The sequence below is a fragment of the Odocoileus virginianus genome, chromosome 31 (genome assembly GCF_023699985.2).
Source record: "Odocoileus virginianus isolate 20LAN1187 ecotype Illinois chromosome 31, Ovbor_1.2, whole genome shotgun sequence".
NCBI lineage: Eukaryota > Metazoa > Chordata > Mammalia > Artiodactyla > Cervidae > Odocoileus > Odocoileus virginianus.
The window spans coordinates 11,617,547-11,637,741 of record NC_069704.1 but is presented as its reverse complement, the minus strand read 5'-3'; the positions used below and the strand labels follow the sequence as shown (position 1 = coordinate 11,637,741).

At 39.7% G+C, this 20,195-nt stretch overlaps 1 long non-coding RNA gene across 1 annotated transcript in view; it reads right to left on the bottom strand.

The window, feature by feature from the left end:
- Nucleotides 1-4,723: 4,723 nt before the first annotated feature.
- LOC110126070 (uncharacterized) overlaps nucleotides 4,724-20,195 on the bottom strand; it is a 185,592-nt gene continuing 170,120 nt past the window's right edge. Inside the window, exon 7 of the long non-coding RNA XR_011484937.1 lies at nucleotides 4,724-6,916. This is a non-coding gene — a long non-coding RNA (uncharacterized lncRNA). The remainder of the gene's footprint in view (nucleotides 6,917-20,195) is intronic.

The window sequence follows — 20,195 nt, the reverse complement described above, 5'->3', positions numbered from 1 at the left end:
AAGACAGAAAAAGAGACACAGATGTATACAGACTTTTGGACTCTATGGGAAAAGGCGAGGGTGGGATGATCTGAGAGAATAGCATTGACACATGTATATTATCAAGTGTGAAACAGATCGCCAGCCCAGGTTGGATGCATGAGACAAGTGCTCAGGGCTGGTGCACTGGGATGACCCAGAGGGATGGGATGGGGAGGGAAGTGGGAGGAGGGTTCAGGATGGGGAACACATGTAAACCCATGGCTAATTCATGTCAATGTATGGCAAAAACCACTACAATAGTGTAAAGTAATTAGCCTCCAACTAATAAAAATAAAGGAAAAAAAATAGAGAAAAAAAATCCAACAACACATTATATCTCTAAAAAAAAAAAAAAAAGAACTGCCATACCATCCAGCAATCCCACATACACACCGAGGAAACCAGAATTGAAAGAGACACATGTACCCCAATGTTCATCGCAACGCTGTTTATAATAGCCAGGACATGGAAGCAACCTAGATGTACACTGGCAGATGAATGGATGAGAAAGTTGTGGTACATACCTGCAATGGAATATTACTCAGCTATTAAAAAAAAACACATTTGAATCAGTTCTAATGAGGTGGATGAAACTGGAGCCTATTATACAGAGTGAAGTAAGTCAGAAAGAAAAACACCAATACAGTATATTAATGCATATATATGGAATTTAGAAAGATGGTAACGATGACCCTATATGCAAGACAGCAAAAGAGACACAGATGTTAAGAACAGACTTTTGGACTCTGTGGGAGAAGGCGAGGGTGGGATAATTTGAGAGAATAGCACTGAAACATGTATATCACCATATGTGAAATAGATCACCAGTCCAGGTTTGATGCATTGAGACAGGGTGATCAGGGCTGGTGCACTGGGATGACCCTGAGCAATGGGATGGGGAGGGAGGTGGGAGGGGGGTTCAGGATGGGGAACACATGTACACCCATGGCTGATTCATGTGAATGTATGGCAAAAACGACCACAATATTGTAAAGTAATTAGCCTCCAATTAAAATAAATTAAAGAAAAAAAACCTCAACATCCAGAAAACTAAGATCATGGCATCTGGTCCCATCACTTCATGGAAAATAGATGGGGAAACAACGGAAACAGTGATAGACTTTATTTTCTTAGGCTCCAAAATCACTGCAGATGGTGACTGCAGCCATGAAATTCAAAGACGCTTGCTCCTTGGAAGAAAAGCTATGACCAACCTAGACAGCATATTAAAAAGCAGAGACATTACTTTGCCAACAAAGGTCCGTCTCGTCAAGGCTACGGTTTTCCACTGGTCATGTGTGGGTATGAGAGCTGGACTGTGAAGAAAGCTGAGTGCCGAAGAACTGATGCTTTTGAACTCTCAAGAGTCCCTTGGGCTGCAAGGAGACCCAACCAGCCAATCCTAAAGGAAATCAGTCCTGAATATTCATTGGAAGGACTGATGTTGAAGCTGAAACTCTAATATTTTGGCCACCTGATGTGAACTGACTCATTGGAAAAGACCCTGATGCTGGGAGGGATTGGGGACAGGAGGAGAAGGGGACGACAGAGGATGAGATGGCTGGATGGCATCACTGACTCGATGGACATGAGTTTGAGTAAGCTCCAGGAGTTGGTGATGGACAGGGAGACCTGGTGTGCTGCAGTCCGTGGGGCCACAAAGAGTCATACAGGACTGAGCAACTGAACTGAACTGATAATAATATTGACTGCATTTGAAACTCAAATTAACGCAACACAAATTATGACCCAACAGAACCAATGTTATTTCCACAGAAAAATGTTATAAATCTTGAAACAGAAACAGACTCACAGACATAGAGAACAGACTTGTGATTGCTAAAGTGGGGAGTGGGGAGGAAGGAATGGATTGGGAGTTTGGAATTAGCATATGCAAAGTAGTATATATATCATATAGAATGGGTAAACCACAAGCTCTTACTGTATAGCATAGGAAACTATATTTAATATCCTATGATAAACCATAATGGAAAAGAATATGAAAAAACATATATGTGTATAACTGAATCATTTTGCTGAGCAGTAGAAAGTCACAGGAGAAGGCAATGGCACCCCACTCCAGTACTCTTGCCTGGAAAATCCCATGGACGGAGGAGCCTGGTAGGCTGCAGTCCATGGGGTCGCTAAGAGTTGGACACCACTGAGCAGCTTCACTTTCACTTTTCACTTTCATGCATTAGAGAAGGAAATGGCAACCCACTCCAGTGTTCTTGCCTGGAGAATTCCAGGGACGGGGGAGACTGGTGGGCTGCCGTCTATGGGGTCGCACAGAGTCAGACACGACTGAAGCGACTTAGCAGCAGCAGAAATAATTAACACAGCACTGAAAATCAACTATGCTTCAATAAAGTAAATTTTCTAAGTGCTATAAATCTCATCATCAGGTTAGTTTAAATCATACATGATATGAAAATAATTCTGACATCTGGTGACCGTAGGGTCTCTCTGATTCTACCACAATAGTCACTGCATCTCCAGAACCTTGATGGCTCCATTGGTCTGTCCAGCCAGATCACTATGTTAATTTTTTAATGGAAAAAGTTAAGAGGGAATAGAAGAGAACTGAGGCAAGAAGAGGCATCTTTCCGCTGCTTCTATATTAGAAAACCTGAGTATTTCTTTGTGGGGGACAAAGCTCCCAGGTAAAACACCACTGGATGATGTAATGCAGAATGTTACAGCTGAAACGTTTACCTTCCTTTGCTTCCTCTCGTTGAATGAAGCTAGGAGTTCATTCGTTCATTCATTCAGTAAGTACTGAGGGTGGGATTTGTCACCTAAACAGGGACAGTTCAGAGAAGGAAAGAGGTGCTTTATTAATTCTACCTAGACAAAAGGACATCCCAGGACTGTTCTAAACAAAATGGGAGGTATGGTCCCCCTAATTATTGAGCACTTTCAACATACCATGTGGAAAAATAGAAAATGTCTTATGGAGGTGGGTAGAGGAGCCGTTTTTCATTTCTGTATTCAAAATCAGTGCTAATTCCCACCTCCTCTCAAAATACCTAAAAATTTGGGCAAAATGTATTGGTTCTTTCAAGGTAAAACTAAAATATGAGCTCAAGTCATTCAATCACTGATTTTTTTGACTTCGAACAATTCTCTTTACCTAAACAGGATTCAATTTCTTCCCTTTATTTGTTAGAACAGGTTGAATTTTGTTAGATAATTCTATGTTTATTTGTATTAATATATGATGAGCAGGTACCTAATCAAATACATGTTAAAGGACTTGTTAACCTAAACTAATCTTACCAAAAAAACTGTTCTCTTTTAAAAATAAGGAAATCACTGAATCACCACTTGAGGAAATATTCCACAGATGGTGATGATCAATTCTTAAATAGTCAAGCAGGACAAAGTACAAAAAATACATATATCTGTATATATACAAATATGTATAGATATCAATAGAAAGATAGGTGGATATAGTTTTAGAAAGACTTGATCATAGTTGGTGTTAAACTCATGTTTTCATAGAAAAGTATTTAGGGTTTAGAAATAAATTTTCCCCACATTATCATTATCACAGCTGGCTTAGATAATATCACTAGTCCCATTTTAGACACAGATTGGCACCTGAAGCTTTTAACTCTGATTTCACTGGTCTTCTGACAATAAAACAATAGTTCATTATAGATGTTTAAGGGATATGTTTATAAAAAGATTCCCTATACTTCCATCAGACTTGAAACTTTTGAAAGCACTTTCACATTTATTTATTCAGTATACTTAAAGGCACTGATTGACTAGACACTAGAGGCAGAGAGGTGAATAAAACTGTCCTTGGGCATAAGGAAATCCGATGTATGAGACAGATAAGGAAACTGGTTCACCTCAGTAGACCAGTGAAATGAAGAGTGTGCACAATACGTCATAAGCCACAGAAAAGAGCTCCAAGTCCAAGCTGTGGGAACCACGGAAGGCATCCCAAGGGTGTAGTGCTTGCAAGGGAAGTAGGAGTTTGCATATACACATGAGCCATGACCGCAAGTTGGGGAACATCAGGCTACATTAAAGCAACACAAGTTGTAGGAAAGGGTGTGTTTCAGGACAGAATGTTGTGTAAGTGGCCAGGCCCCAGATGGGAGCCTGGAATGTCGGCTAAGGAGGCTGTAATGTGTCTATAGGTTTAGGATCCAAGGAAAGGAGAAAACAGTGAGACAGGAGACGGGGAGACACCTGGAGAAGCAAATGCAATAGGCTTGGGGAAAAGATGGTCGGGATCTAAATGTAAGAGAAGGAGAGGAAAGCATAGCCAGGATATGTATTTAAGACACAGAGTTAGTAGGATTGGGGGTCTAATTATGGGAGATGAGGTGTGAGAGGAAAACAAGTGTATCTCTAAGTTCTTTGAGTAAGTTTCATGAACCAGAATGGGGCATTTAGAAGCTGAGCAGCATTTCTGAGGGACACAGGGAGTTCACTTTTTTGGGAGTTGGGGATTAGCAGATATAAACTATTATACGATTCATGTCAATGTATGGCAAAAACCACTACAATATTGTAAAGTAATTAGCCTCCAACTAATAAAAATAAATGGAAAAAAAAGAAAATGGATAAACAATAAGGTCCTCCTGTAGAACGCTGGGAACTATATTCAATATCCTGTGAAAAACCATAAGGAAAAGAATACAAAAAAGAATGTGTGTGTGTGTGTGTGTGTGTGTGTGTGTGTATAACTGTGTCATTTCATTGGACAGCAGAAATTTAATACAACTATGTAAATCAACTATACTTCAATAAAATAAATTTTAAAAAAGAAGTTCACTTTGATACATATTTGGTACATATTGGTATACTACATGTAAGAGTTTAAGCTTCCTATAGAGCAGTAAAATGGAAAGACCTAGAGAGAACTGGCAATCAACTTATGAAGCTTAGGGGAAAACTCTAGGTGGTAGATACAGATTTGAGACTCTTCAGTGTGAGGCCAAAAGTGAGGCTAAATAAAAGGCCATTCATTGGACAGGGGAGCAGAAGAATACTTCAACTGGGAAGACAGGGAAGGATTTTTAAATAATGGAAAGTAGTTACCCTGTTTTATTACAGAGCTAATCAGTTGGAAATATGTTTTAATTAAACAATATGTAGCAAAAAAATTCCCTCTCACTTTGTTTATTAGGAAATATACAAGTACCTCCACAGCCTTTTCCCTTAATAAATGAACTCTGAGTCACACATAAGGAAAAACAAGATTGAAGGGAGCTTTTCTTCCATGATGTCAAACTGATGAATGTGCAGTGACCTTTCATAGAGAGTGTTGCACTAAGGAAAAGGAGACATAGTTCTAGAAGTCTCAGAGCACTGACCTCCAAAGTTTTTGCCAGTTTCAACACACCCTCTGAGATCACACCATTTCATTCAGCCTGTCTATGTACTTGTATCTAAACAAATACTTTCAACCTCCACCCACCCATGTTCTCATCCCTTTAAAATATCAGATGTAGAGGTCCCCACGGCCAGCAATAATGCCAAAGAATGACTGAAATCTCTCTAGCCCTGGGAAACAGGCCACATAATAAGGAAGCGGGAGGTAACTTCACTAAGTGTCCCACAGTGAAGTCACTTTTGGCTCTGTTCTGATTGTCTGAATGGCCTGAGCAACTGGATCCCATCATCTCAAGAAACGGCTTCCTACAGCGTGAATACGGCTCTGAACTTCGTGATCTTGGACAATACTATGGGCTACCTAAACTGTCCCCTACCTAAATTCATGTTGAAGTCTTAACCCCCAGAACCTCAGAAAGTCAGCGCAAAAGTAATCGTGGTTTTTGCATTGTAGAAATTTGCCTTTTGATTTTGGAATACCTTAAGTAAATGTGGTTATGTTATACATCATTTTAATGTGCTTTTCTCACTTTAATTTTTTTTTTGCTCATGACTTACTACTTGCTGTTTATTTTATATTTATTTTAAACTATGGAAATGATGTTAGACAAAAAGCAAATTCAAGCAATTTTCTAATTCGAGTTCAAAATGGGTCGTAAAGCAACAGAGACAACTCGCAACATCAACAATGCCTTTGGCCCAGGAACTGCTAACAAACATTCAGTGCAGTGATAGGTCAAGAAGTTTTGCAAAGGAGATGAGAGCCTTGAAGATGAGGAGTGTAGTGGCCAGTTATGGGAAGTTGACAACAACCAATTGAGAGCCATTACCAAAGCTGATCCTCTTATAACTACACTAGCTGCCAAAGAGCTCAACATCGACCATGCTACTGTCACTTAGCATTCGAAGCAAATTGGAAAAGTGAAAAAGCTCAATGAGTGCATGCCTTAAGAGCTGATTGAAAATTTTTAAAAAATCGTTGTTTTGAAGTGTCTTCTCTTATTCTACACAGTAACAATGGACCATTTCTCAATCAGGTTGTAACATGCAATGAAAAGTGGATTTCATTCGACAACCAGTGATTAACAGCTCAGTAGTTGGACTGAGAAGAAGCTCCAAAGCACCTCCCAAAGTCAAACTTGCACCAGAAAAAGTCACTGTCTGGTGGTCTGCTTCCCGTTGGATCCACTACAGCTTTCTGAATCCCAGCGAAAGAATCACATGTGAGAAACATGCTCAGCAAATCGATGAGATGCACCAATAACTACAATGCCTGCAGCCGGCATCAGTCAGCAGAATGGGTCCAATTCTTTCTCAAGACAAAGCCTGACCATACGCTGCACAGCCAACGCTTCAAAAGTTGAACAAATTAGGCTAAAAGTTTTGCTTTATCCACAATATTTACCTGATGTCTTGCCAACAGGTTACCCCTTCTTCAAGTATCTTGACAACTTTTCACAGGTAAAACGCTTCCACAACCAGCAGGATGCAGAAAATGCTTTCCAAGAGTTCGTTGAATCCTAAAGCACGGATTTTTACACTAGAGGAATAAACAAATTATTTCTCATTAGCAAAAATGTGTTGATTGTAATGGCTCCTATTTTGATTAATAAAGATGTGTTTGAGTCTAGTTAAAATGATTAAAAAATTCACAGTTTGAAACTGCAATTACTTTTGCACCAACCTAATAACTGAATTTGGAGATAAGGTCTTTAAAGGAATGATTAAGTTAAAATAAGGTCTTTTGGGTGGATCATAATCCAACATGACTTTTGTCCTTATAAGAGAAGGAGATTTGGATACAAAAGCACAGAGAAGAAGGCAAAGACAGAGCAGGAAGGCAGTCATCTTCAAGCCAGGGAGAGAGGCCTCAGAAGAAAATCAACCTGCTGACACCTTGATCTTGGACTTCCAGGTTTCAGAACTGGGAGAAAATATATTTCTGTTGTTGTTTAAGCCACCTAGTCTGTGGCACTTTATTATGCAGCCCTAGAAAAGCAATACAGGCACTTATTAAACATGGCTTAAAATACATGCCAGAGATTTCCTCAAATGAAGTTAAATGCAGAAAAAAATCAGACTTGTTTTGCAATTGAGGGTATTTGATGATACACAACTGTACTGTGTAAAATGCATTAATCTGTTTACACATTCTATAGAAGTCTAACCATCCAAGAGAGAAACTCATGTGTGACTACTTGCGTTTTATATCATCTTTGCTACAAAATTCACTGATGAATACTGTTGCATGGAATTAAGTCTGTTCTATAGCTCAGATGTACCATAAGCTTTAGTGAACTGCTTTATATAGATTGTATTGGGTTGATTATGTAAAATTCTTACTATTTGAAACAAAAAATTCTAAATATAATATTTTCAAAGCAGAAAGAAAAAAGTGTGGATAATATCTTTTCTTGTGTCCCAAGTTATTTTTTTCCCTTCACCTTTCCCGGTTTGATTTGTCAACAAGTCTTTTGAAACTGCCCTCATATCGATCTTGCTCCACCCAGATTGACTGCCACTGCCTTCATTCACATCCTTGTAATTCTGGAATGTAAACTGGTGCAGCCACTGTGGAAAAAAGTATGAAGGTTCCTCAAAAAACTAAAATTACAGTTTCCATATGATCCAGCAATCCCACTCCTGGGTATATACCCAGATAAAACTATAATTCAAAAAGATAGATGTGCCCCTATGTTAACAACAGCACTATTCACAATAGAAAAGTCACTGAAATAGCCTAAATGTTCATCAATAGATGAGTTGATAAAGAAAATCTATATAATATATGAAATTATATATTTGAAATATATTATATATATATTATGGAATATTACTCAGTCACAAAAAGAAGAAATAATGCTATTCGCAACATGAAAGGATCTAGAAATTATCATACTAAATGAAGTCAGAAAGAGAAAAACAAATACCATCTGATACCACTTATATGTGAAATCTAAAATATAAAACAAATGAACATAACTACAAAACAGACTCAGAAACACAGAAAATAGACTTGGAATTGCAGAGGGGTGAGGGAGGGAAGGATTGGGAGCTTGGGGTTAGCAGAGGCAAACCAGTATATATAGGCTGGACAAACAACAAGCTCCTACTGAATAGCACAAGAAACTATATTCAATATCTTATGATAAACCATAATGGAAGAGAATATCAAAAAACATATATAATGTATGACTGAGTCACTTAACTACACAGCAGAAATTAACACATGGTAAATTAACTGCAACAAAATTTTAAGAAATAATGAATTTTTTTAAAGGGAGTGAAATATTGGGGAATGGCTAAGGAGTATAGTCACTCGAGTTGAGTCCCACCTCTGCCTAATTGTGTGACTTGACCCGAATCTAAGCCTCAACTATTCACGATTAAAGTAGAAATAATAATAATACTCTCCTCACAGGACTGCTAGAGAATTAAGTGAAATAACAGTTAAAAGCACTTGGTATGGTACATAAATACTCAGAAAATCTGAGGTGTAGTGTGATTAATCTTTCAGAATCCATCACCCTACAACATTTTGTCATGCTATCTTTTGTAGGGTTCCACTACCCAAGGTTTTCTCATGCTGGGATGGCTTATCATTTATATTATGAAAACAATAGGCCTGATGAATGTTTCAGACAGGACAGGCCTCTCCTACCCAAGTCTCCTCAATGAAGGGCCCAACACTCCACATTTGAAAACACTGGTCCTAACTACATTTCCCAGGTTCCCACCAAAACCCCTTCTACCTACTGCCCTCTGCTCCAAGTTTTTTATCCAAAGCACCAAACTCATCTTACAATCTTTCAGAGGCTTGTTCTGGTTCAGGAGATGAAGCCCAAATGCTTTGACATGGACCACAGCACATGGTCAAGCTGCCTCTGCCTCTAAGTTATCATCTCCAACCTCGAGGCCCAGTGCAGTGCCTGATAAATGTCAGGAGCTCAGCAAACATTTGTTTGATGAGAAGAGGACCTGAAAAACTCACACCACACACTCGAAGGCTTGCTTCTCCTTCATCTGCATCTGTGTACTCTATTGTTTCCTCTATTGTTTCCTAGGGATGAACACAAATGGGTTCTATCACAGATCTGAGGCCCAGAAGTCTGAGATCAAGGTGTTGGCAGAGCCAAGCTCCCTCTAAGATTTTCTAGGGGAGGATCACCACCCTTGCCTCTTTCAGCTTCTAGTGGCTCCTGGTGCCTTGGATGTGGCTACATCACTCCAATCCCTGCCTCCATCTTCATGTGGCTTCTTCCCTGTGTCTCTTCTGTGTTTGTGTCTCAAATTTCCCTCTATTTTCTCTTATAAGGTCACTAGTCATTAGACTCAAGACACAGTCTAAAACCAGGATGACTTCATCTTGAGATCGTCAACATAATAATACCTGCAAAGCCCTTATTTACGAATAAAGTCACATTTGCAAGTACCTGGGATTAAGAGTTGGACATATCTTTCTGAGGAACACAATTCAACCCACTACAACTGTAAAGGGCTAGGGAGGTCAAGGGGTGAGGTGTGACTGGAACACAGACAGCCCTACCCATGCTCAGGAAGGAAATGGGATGTTCGTTTGCAGTTCACAGATCAAAGCTATGTGAGTATTGAGCACACCATTTGGCAAGAGCCCCTGAACAAGCCCAAGGAAGCAAGGGAGCAATATTTTCTGCCCAGTTATTTTATTTCAGATCTACTTGTTAATGGTTTGGATTTTTGTTTTGAAACGTGAACAATTTATTAATATGGCAAATTAAAGAAAAAAAATCACATAGACTCCTTCATTCTCATATCTCTTCCCATTTTTAGGTTTTATTTTGGGTTTTTTCATGGAAAATTTAAAATTAAACCTGCATATAGAGTTTATAGGGTTTCCCTGGTGGCTTTGATGGTAAAGAATCCGCCTGCAATGCAGGAGACCCAGGTTCAATCCCTGGGTCGGGAAGATCCCTTGGAGAAGGGACTGGCAACCCACTCCAGTATTCTTGCCTGGAGAATCCCATGATCAGAGGAGCCTGGCAGGGTACTTCTATGGGGCTGCAAAGAGTCAGACAGGACTGAAGCAACTTAAAGTGAAATGAAGTCGCTCAGTCGTGTCCGACTCTGCAATCCCATGGACTGTAGCCTACCAGGCTCCTCTGTCCATGGAATTCTCCAGGCAAGAATACTGGAGTGGGTTGTCATTTCCTTCTCCACGGGATCTTCCCGACCCAGGGATCGAACCCAGGTGTCCTGCATTACAGGCAGACGCTTTACCATCTGAGCTACCAGGGAAGCGACTTAGCGTGATTCTATATATGTGCATCCATATATCTCAGTACCATGCTTATAGCAATTTTTCTTGCCTTGTCACTTTGAGAAGTTATTTATTAGCTGGCTGGTGCCTTGGCCTTGATGGCTCTTCATCTCTTCCCCACTTTCACCAGCACCACCACCACTATAACACACACACATATGCATGCGCACAATCACACACTTCCTATCCCCTGTACTTATATTAATTTTTGTTAGGTTAATAGTATTTATATTATCCACTGCTAACCTAGGAAGTATGCCACTTTTTGCTTTGCTTTCTATATATTTATCACTAATGCACTTTCAAATTGTTCTCCATTGTCTAAATCTCTTCTCAAAACTATTCTATTAAAGCTGATGTTGGAGCCCTGACCTGTTTTTACTGGTTCAGTTGCTTCCTGTGCTGACCTGCGATCTCTCCCAGTTGTTTCTGGCAGGAGTTCCTTCACCTCCGTCTCCCTTAGGATCTCCTGTTTCCCAGGTCCTGTGTCTTCCTTTTCATTTGCTTATTCTCTCATTGTGCAGGGGAACCTCCCCAAGGAGGTTCCTGAGAAACGACGTCAATTCCTAGAGAACCTAAAGGTCTGAAAATATCTTCAGACTATTTAATATTTAACTGATGTCCTTTTTAAACATATGTTTATTTATTTATTTATTTGGCAGTGCCAGGTCTCTGCAGCGGCATGCAGGATCTTTATTTTTTAGTTGCAGCAGGCGGATCTTTAGTTGTGGCACATGGGGGTCTAGTTCCCTCACCAGTGATTGAACCAGCACCCTGCAATGCGAGTGTGGAGTCTTTTAGCCACTGGACCACTAGGGAAATCCCTTAACTGATGTTCTGACTAAGAATAAAATTCTAGGTGAAAGATAATTTCCTTTCAGAATTGGTAAGAAATTTCTCCATTAATTTCTAACTTCCTTAGTTGTTTTTGAAAAATCCAAAATCACTCTCTGCCAACTTCTTCTCCCAACTGCTCACCTCTACCTCCAAGTCTGTTCAAGGTTCTCTTTGTCCCCATGGTTCTGTACTTTCATGATGATCTAAGGACCAACCAGAGACAGAAATTAACCATACTCCAAGATGGAACTTTTAAAGACTTTTTAATAAAGAAACTAGCTACAAGGGCCATGATGAAAAGAACCAGGGTTCCAGAGAAACTTTAGGGCCAGCAAGGACAGAAAGCTCATGGCACCCTTTGATGTGAGGGGCTGGGGAAGAAGAAAGAAATATCTATATCAGATTCTGTTGTATGCAGCAGTTCTAGACACAGGACTGCCCAACAGAAACTGCAGCAGCAGCAAGAGTAGCCACTTCTAGGACTATGTCTGATGTTGTCATAGTCAGAATCATCTGTTCATTATGCGAGAAAAACCACATTTTTGTCCTTACTTAAGTGGTCTCCCTCATGGGTGCTTGGTGCTTGCTGGCTGTATATTGGTCTCTGGCTTATCAGATATTCCTTCCTATACTTACATATAACAAAGGCCTCCTTTTTGCTAAGGAAGAGGATGTGCCTTAGATTGGACACAGGAAGGAGATGAGTTGGTAGAACTTAGTCCTTGCAATTTAGCTGAACAGTCCAGCTCTCCAGCAGGGACAAAATACTGCTCTTGGCCCACTCCCCCAGGACCCTAGGCGAAGGCCAGATTGGGTGGGAAAGAAACAGACAACAGGACTTATATCTGGAAGGCCTTAAAGGCCCTTCTAAGTAAGACAAAAATGGTCAAGCCACAAAGCAAACCATCCTTTAAAGGACCCAGGAGGGGCCAAGGTAAGTCCTGATAGAGCCACCTTAAGTCCCTATTGGAAGATTTTGATACAAGCTAAAGAAAGGCACCCCTTCTGTGGAGACAAGAGAAAAAGACGCTCACTCTGGGCACATCTAGCCCTGTGGGAATATAGCTTGATGAGCAGAACAGGGCCAGGTACCAGCCCTCATTCTCCCTCTGAGTCAGGCACCTTTGTCAAATAGATAAACTCTACAATTATGTTAAGCGGCTCTGGGTCCTCTTTTAGAGATTAAATATGCAAATTTATCAGAGTGTGGACCATAACAATAGGGCATGGTGATGCCGGGAAAAGACAGGCCTATTGTCACCATCCCGGAGCTGACTCAGAGTGAAATAATACATTTTCAGAAGCTAAAAATGCAAAGACAAATGATAACCAACTTGTTAGACCCAAAAAAGGTGAATCATACACCAGCAACAGGAAAAGCCAGGATGTCATCAGAAATATATAACAAACAGAACTGCCAGGACACCACCAGAATTCAACCCCAAAGAAGTTCAGACACTCTCCCCCCATCCCCTAAAATGTCATTTACTTTGAAACAAGCTTCACTTACAATCCCAAGGGTATAGTTCTCCGAGTGAGGCCGCCAGAAGCCTGGAAAGGACCCTGGCAGCCCTGAGCAATAGCTGAAGAGCTGATGGTAAGGATACAGGAAGCCCACCATGCCTTTTGCTCCTTTGGATATCTTGAGCAAAGGTGGGATGGAGGAGGACATTTTGGCAGAACAAAGAGAGGGATGGATCTGTACACCCCAAATGGGGCTGCAAAAGCTAAAAATCCTTAGGTGGAAGAGCTTCAAGGCAAAGTAATGCCTGACATCCCTTGTTTCCAGGTTTTCAGAAACACTGAAACGTACTCCACGACGCTGCCCAGGAAGCTTGTGGCTGCGGGGACTCTGGCCAGCCACCAGTCCCTGCCTCATGCTGGCCTGTCCCACCTTCCCTGGCCCTGAAAAAACGGTTTCATAAGACGCTCACTTTCCCATTCCAGACAGTTTAGCTCAGCTAGGAATAAAGAACACTCAGAAACGGTAGGTAGGCCGTAAGTCTAGGTTCTATGGGTGCTCCCCTTCCCCGTGACATTGCAGTTAACTTCTTGTTGCAGCTCTACATGGACACTGGGGAAGTTTTCAAGAACGTGAAGGCCTTGACCTTCCCTTGTATTGCAACACTGGAATCCTAGAGACCCATCCAGGAAGGTCATAGGTCGGAACTATTTTCATAATGATACTAAGATATCTTGCCATTTTCACTGCACTGACATTTAAACGAATGTTACACAAGCAATGGTAGATGAAACTGCTGGCCTCAGTCAAGGCAGGGACACCAGCAAGTCCAAGCGGACTAGTATTCAACGTATTCTTAACTGCCACCCAATCACAAGGTAGAAAAGCCAGATTCACTGTAAAATGTCTTTGATGAAGCAGTGAGAAATATTAATGTTATGAATTCTTGATTCTTTACAATACTTCAGGTAATGAATTTGGCAGTATGTATCAAGTCTGGTGAATTCCAATTCTCTAAGAATTGTCTCTAAGAAAAACGCTTGTGAAATTTTGCATTTCAAGGAGAGCTAGCTACTTTTATTTTCTCCATGGATCATGATTTTCACTTGAAAGAAGAGCTGAAAGACAAATATTCTTATTTAGATTTGGGTGTTTGACAGACATCTTTGAAAAACAACTGACAGTATTTGTTGCCAATTACAAAATTTGAGCTTTGAAGCAAAAATTACAATTTTGAAAAATTTGTACCTGTACCTTGAAATTGACAGCTTCCCAGTACTTAAAGATTTTTGACTATCTTTAAGTTACTACCACTTTTTTTTTTCTTCTGAGATTTGTGTTGATGTGAACAGTTGGGATGTTTTGATGTTGTTTAATAAAATGTGTCAACATTTGAAAGGTCTACTCACAACTCAGTGAGGCAATATTGTAAGGTCATGAACGGGTAAAAGATCCATTTAAAGTGCAAAACAGACCAGTAGATTCTTCATGTACCTGAGTATGAAAGTCACTTGATAAAGTTTCAAACTTCACATTGCAACTAACCTTTAAGAAACTATCACTTATATTTGTTGCAGTATCAAAAAAGAATAAAAATTTTTTAAATGACTACTAGAATACTTCCTCTGCCAGCTACTATCTGTATGAGCTGGTTCTTCCTTACAGACTGCAAGCAAAAGAGTCTATCCCAGCAAAGTTCATGCAGAAGCATATGTGAGAACCCACAGCTGTTTTTTTTAAGCCAAACATTAGGTGATTTGAAAAATGTAAAACAATTCCCCTCTTCTCACTGACATTTTTGTCTAGGAAAATAAAATATTTAAATAAAATATGTTCTTATATTAACATGTACCAGTTTTATTATAATAAATGAATTCATACATAGCTTAAATTTTTTAACATGGCTAGTTTTCATTAAAATGTACTTATATGTTAATATGTAATATTATGTTACTATATAATAGGTTTCTTACAGTTAGTTTTAAATGACTTGATAAATAATTAACACAATTTTTCTTAGTTCTACTTTTTAAATACAGTAAATCTGCCCATAGATACAAAAGCTAGTTGTGATTCCTCAATAATTTTTCAGAGTCTGAAGAAGTCCTAAGACCAAGAAATTTGAAAAATCCTGCCCTAGGGAATGACCCAAGGCAGCATGATTGAGGCTAACTCACTGGACAGGTTCGTGGAAAACAGCAGAGAAGAAATAAAGGTGACTTCCTTAAACAAAGTCAATTTAGAAGCTGCTATTCCTGCTCGCATCCTATCGGTCAACACCTAGTCTCATGGCCAGACCCAGCTGCCAGGAAGGCTGCAAAACTTAGTCTCCTGAGCAGCTGCAAGGGAGAATTAGACGTCACTGCCTTCCTCCCAAATCTAGACTTTGCTGGCATTCAAAATAGAATTCTTCTCAGTTGGTTTAAAGGCAGTTGTGTTACAGTGGCCAGCACTGCACCAGCTGAGGCTCACATGCACAACGTTTGGGCAATATAGGAGCTATCAGTTTGCAGTCCTGTGATTCAACTGACTCAGCAGCTGAAGTTGGGTTGGAATGTGGCATTTATAATGTGCATGAGGTTATATGTCCAGAGATGTTCTTGTGTAACACCTGGACCTGAGTGCTGGCCACACTGACGAGGACAAGCAGATATAAACGCTGCCATTGTACAGTCAAAACCACTCAGGCTCCCATGATCCACTGGGCTCATGTAAAAATGATATAATAGTAATAATAATATGATGATGATAATGGCATCAAGGAAATGTGAGTGGAGAACGGACCCTCACCACAGACTTCAATGTGTCTCCCACCAAATAAGAAACTAGCTGCTTAAGAGGATCACCCAGACAGAGGACAGGTGCAATCCTTGAGAGAAAACTCTTCCTTTCCTGTTCATCCAAGATGACCTCCTAACAGCAGCATACTGGACCAGCCCCCAGAGCCCCAAGTGGGAGCAGAGTGGCTTTCTCTGGGCCTAAACCACCACAGGTAGGACAAGATATCGTGAGATCATGAGCCCAGCCTACGTGGTTAACACCAGAGAGCTGACCACCAATCTTGGCAGTGACCCAGCAGATCCCCAGTGTTCAGTTCACTTCTTTTCATCTTAGTTTCTAGGTCTTTAAAATGCAGGAGAAAAAATGTGTTCCATTCATAGGGTTAGTCAAAAACTCAAACAAGATACAATCTGAAACACAGTGCGCCTAAAAGGAAAAACACCAAGTGACTAGCCAGTTGTCACGGATATCATCTCTGCTTGTCACAGGTGAGAGGTCGTTAGGTCACCTACAATGTCTTGTGCTCATATGTCCTCTTCCTCGTCATCCAAACTTTTTTTTATGTTTAATTATGGTAAAATACACAAAACATAAAATTTGCCATCTTAACCATTTTCTGGTGAACAATTTGGCAGTGTTAAATTAAGTATATTCACACTGTTGTGCAACCAATCTCCAGAACCTTTTTATCTTGCCAAAATGAAATACTACCCATTAAACTAAAACTCTCCATTCCTCTCAGAATTTGTTTTGAAGAAATCCTGTCTCTCATGCTTCCAGAGCCAGGATCAGCTATATCTGGTGTGCCATACAGGGGAACCCCAGGACTTTTCTTCACCTTCCCGTAATTTACTCATGAATACGTGTTTTGTTGAGCTGATCATTAGACAGCTTCTTAGCAATGCTTGGAATCTAAAAAAAAAAAGTTATTATTCTCAAAGATCTCGCAGTATATTTTACTAGTGTCTCAGTAACCAAGTGTGGCTCAGTGGTTATAAATGATACAATTAAAGTCTACACAAGGTGTAGAGAGAGCACAGAAGAAGAAGTCATCAGTGTCAGGGAAAGGAATGCACAGGAAAATGGTGAGGAATGTTATTAAAGATTTCATAGAGGAGAATTTTCTCAAGTTTGAGATTTTAAGACTGAAGAGGTAGGAATTCATCAGAGAAAACAGTGAAGAAGTTTTGAGATGCAAACAGTTCAGTTTAACACAAGTTATTTTTTTGTCTAACATTTTCTCATCAATTGTCTACTTCACCAAGGAGATTTGAAATGATATTTTCACAGGCAGGAAGTTTAATAGACTTGGGGAGGGTGGTTATGACAATGACAGACCAATGAAGGAAATTATTTTTGCAGAAAGACATGGAAATTCCATCTCTGTATCTGACCCCTATCTCTATGGGATGTGCACACATTCTTCTAGGGACCAATATTCAGAATAAATATAAAAATTATTTGTAAAATTTGGGTTAAAAACTTCCTCTTCTTATGACATCTTTTCTTTGTGTCTGTCTCTTGATTTAAAGTTTGAAAATCAGTAATTCTTTTTCTGACATATTTTTAGTTTTCCTGTTTGATTTTTTTCAGTTCTGTTTATATTGCTTAAAATCTACCAATTGTGCTGGAAGCATTTTTGTTTGTTGCTTTTAAAAAAGTGTTCTTTTGTTGTTCAATGCCATTTAAAAAAATCAATCTTTTTAGAAACAATTCCTGAAGCTATATTTTACCAACAGCCATTTCAAACATATCTGTTGGATATATCCCAATTTAACTCTTGATGAATAAAGAATTTAACCATTGACTGACTTTTCCTTTTTGCATAAGTACTCTAAAGTGTTTACAGGATTGCTCTAAATTATTCCAAACACAATGAGATATTTGAAAAGCAGAGCATTATGGCTTTAGTTATTTCTAGTACAAATGCTAGATACTTTGAATGAAGACTCAAAGTATTCATAGACCTGTATATTTTAAGATCCCTGTATCTTGCAACTGTGGTAATAACTTCCATCTCACTTCAATAAAAGGGATCATACAATAGCTAGGCCATGGAAGCAGCCTAGATGTCCATAGATAGATGAATGGATAAAGTTGTGGTACATATACACAATGGAATATTACTCAGTTATAAAAAGGAACACATATGAGTCAATTCTAATGAGGTGGGTGAATCTAGAGCCTATTATACAGTGAAGTATATCAGAAAGAGAAAGACAAATATCATATATTAATGCATATACATGGAATCTAGAAAGATGATACTGATGATCCTACTTGCAAAGCAGCAAAGGAGACACAGACACTAAGAACAGACTTTTGGTCACAGTGGGGTAGGGAGAGGGTGGGAAAGCTTGAGATAGTAGTACTGAAATATATACATTACCTTATGTAAAACAGATAGCCAGTGGGAATTTACTGGATCGTGCAGGGAACCCAAAGTTGGTGCTCTGTGACAATCTAGAGGGGTGGGACGGGGAAGGAGGTGGGAGTGATGTTTAAGACAGAGGGAACACATGTATGCCTGTGGCTGACTCATGTTGATATATGGCAGAAACCATCACCACATTGTAAAGTAATTATCCTCCAATTAAAAATATTTTTTTTAAAAAAAGAAGGGATCATCCAGGTAAAGAGAAGTGAAATCCCAAGTGGAAGCAAAGGGACTCTACTCATCTCTTTACCTGGGTGATCCCTTCTTTTCAAGTGAGGTGGAAGCTATTACTACAACTGCAAGATACAAAGGATCTTAAAATATACAGGTCTGTAAATATTTTGATTTTTCATTAAAAACATATACAGGATTTTTACTAGAAATAACTAAAGCCACAATGCTCTGCTTTTCGGATATCCCATTGTGTTTGGAATAATTCAGAGCAATCCTATAAACATTTTTAGAGTACACAGGCAAAAAGGAAAAGTGAGTCCAAAAGAAAAAAGAAAAGTCAGTCAATAGTTAAATTCTTCACTCATTAATAGTTAAATTGGGATATATTCAACAGATATGTTTGAACTATCACAACAGATATGTGTGAAACTATCACAATGTTGTTAATCAGCTATCTTCCAATATAAAGAAAGAAGTTTTAAAAAAAAAAAAAAAAAGGAAAGATATCAGAGCTAGGATCTGTCTTGGAGAAATAGCCCCAGGGACTGGTGAAGCACTCAGCTTTCCAGTTGGTGCTAATGATAAAGAACCTACTTGTCCAGGCCCGAGACATAGGAGATGCAGGTTCGATCCCTGGGTGGGGAAGATCTACTGGAGAGGGAGGTGGCAACCCACTCCAGTATTCTTGCCTGGAGAATCCCATGGACAGAGGAACCTGGTGGGCTACAGTCCATGTTAAGTCACTTCAGTCATGTCCGACTTTTTGCGACCCCATGACTATAGCCCTCCAGGCTCCTCTGTCCATGGGTTTGTCCAGGCAAGAAACCCACGTTGCCATGCCCTTCTCCAGAGGATTTTTCCCAATCCAGGGATAACCTGCGTCTTTTACCTCTCCTGCAGTGGGAGGCGGGCTACAGTCCGCGGTGCTGCAAAGAGTCCGACATGACCGAAGTGATTTAACATACAAGCACAATGATTCGACCGTCTTCACTGGCGGCTCAGACGGTGAAGAATCTGCCTGTAATGAAAGAGACCTGGGTTTGATCCCTGGGTTGGGAAGGTTCCCTAGAGAAAGAAATGGCAACCAACTTTAGTATTTTTGCCTGGAAAATGCTGTGGATGGAGGACCCTGATGGGACTATAGTCCATGAGATTGCAAAGAGTCAGAGCTGACGGAGCAATTAACATACAGCTTCAGAAGGCTAATAGCCCTGGGGGGATGGCTCAACTTCTGAGGCAGAACTTACCTGAGTTCTGTCTTTATCTGTCTTTGCTCCCAGGGTCTATAATTCAGAGACTGCATTCCACAAAAGAATCCTAAACCCACGTGAAATAACCCTGAAATATCTTGCCCTTTAGGACAGACTTGAGGGGAGGATAAACATATGGCCCAGGTGAACATATAAGAATTGTAGGTAGCTTAAACTAGGTCTTCCTTCACCTTGGTTTTCTTTTACTATGTCTATGATATAATTTTAATGACAAATTTAAACTCAACAAAATGCTGAATGAGGACAAATTTGAAATCTATTTGGAAAACTGAAAATTTTTTCTTTTATGCATATACACACTTGGGGGGAGAAAAAAAGATGAAAGTTTCCCAGATGCTGGGGGCCAGAAGTAAAACTCCAGTTGCTTTCAATTACTGGAGAAGCAGGAGAGTCTCTTTTGACAGAGTCTCTCCACATATAATTTAAATTCCATGATTCAGGGAGTCTAATTAGATGAAGGAGAAATGCCCTGTACTAGTTTGTTTCATCATTGATCTATCCAATTATAGAGTCCTTAACTAAACAGCCAGTAAATCTTATCAGGATGCAAAGTGTATAAAA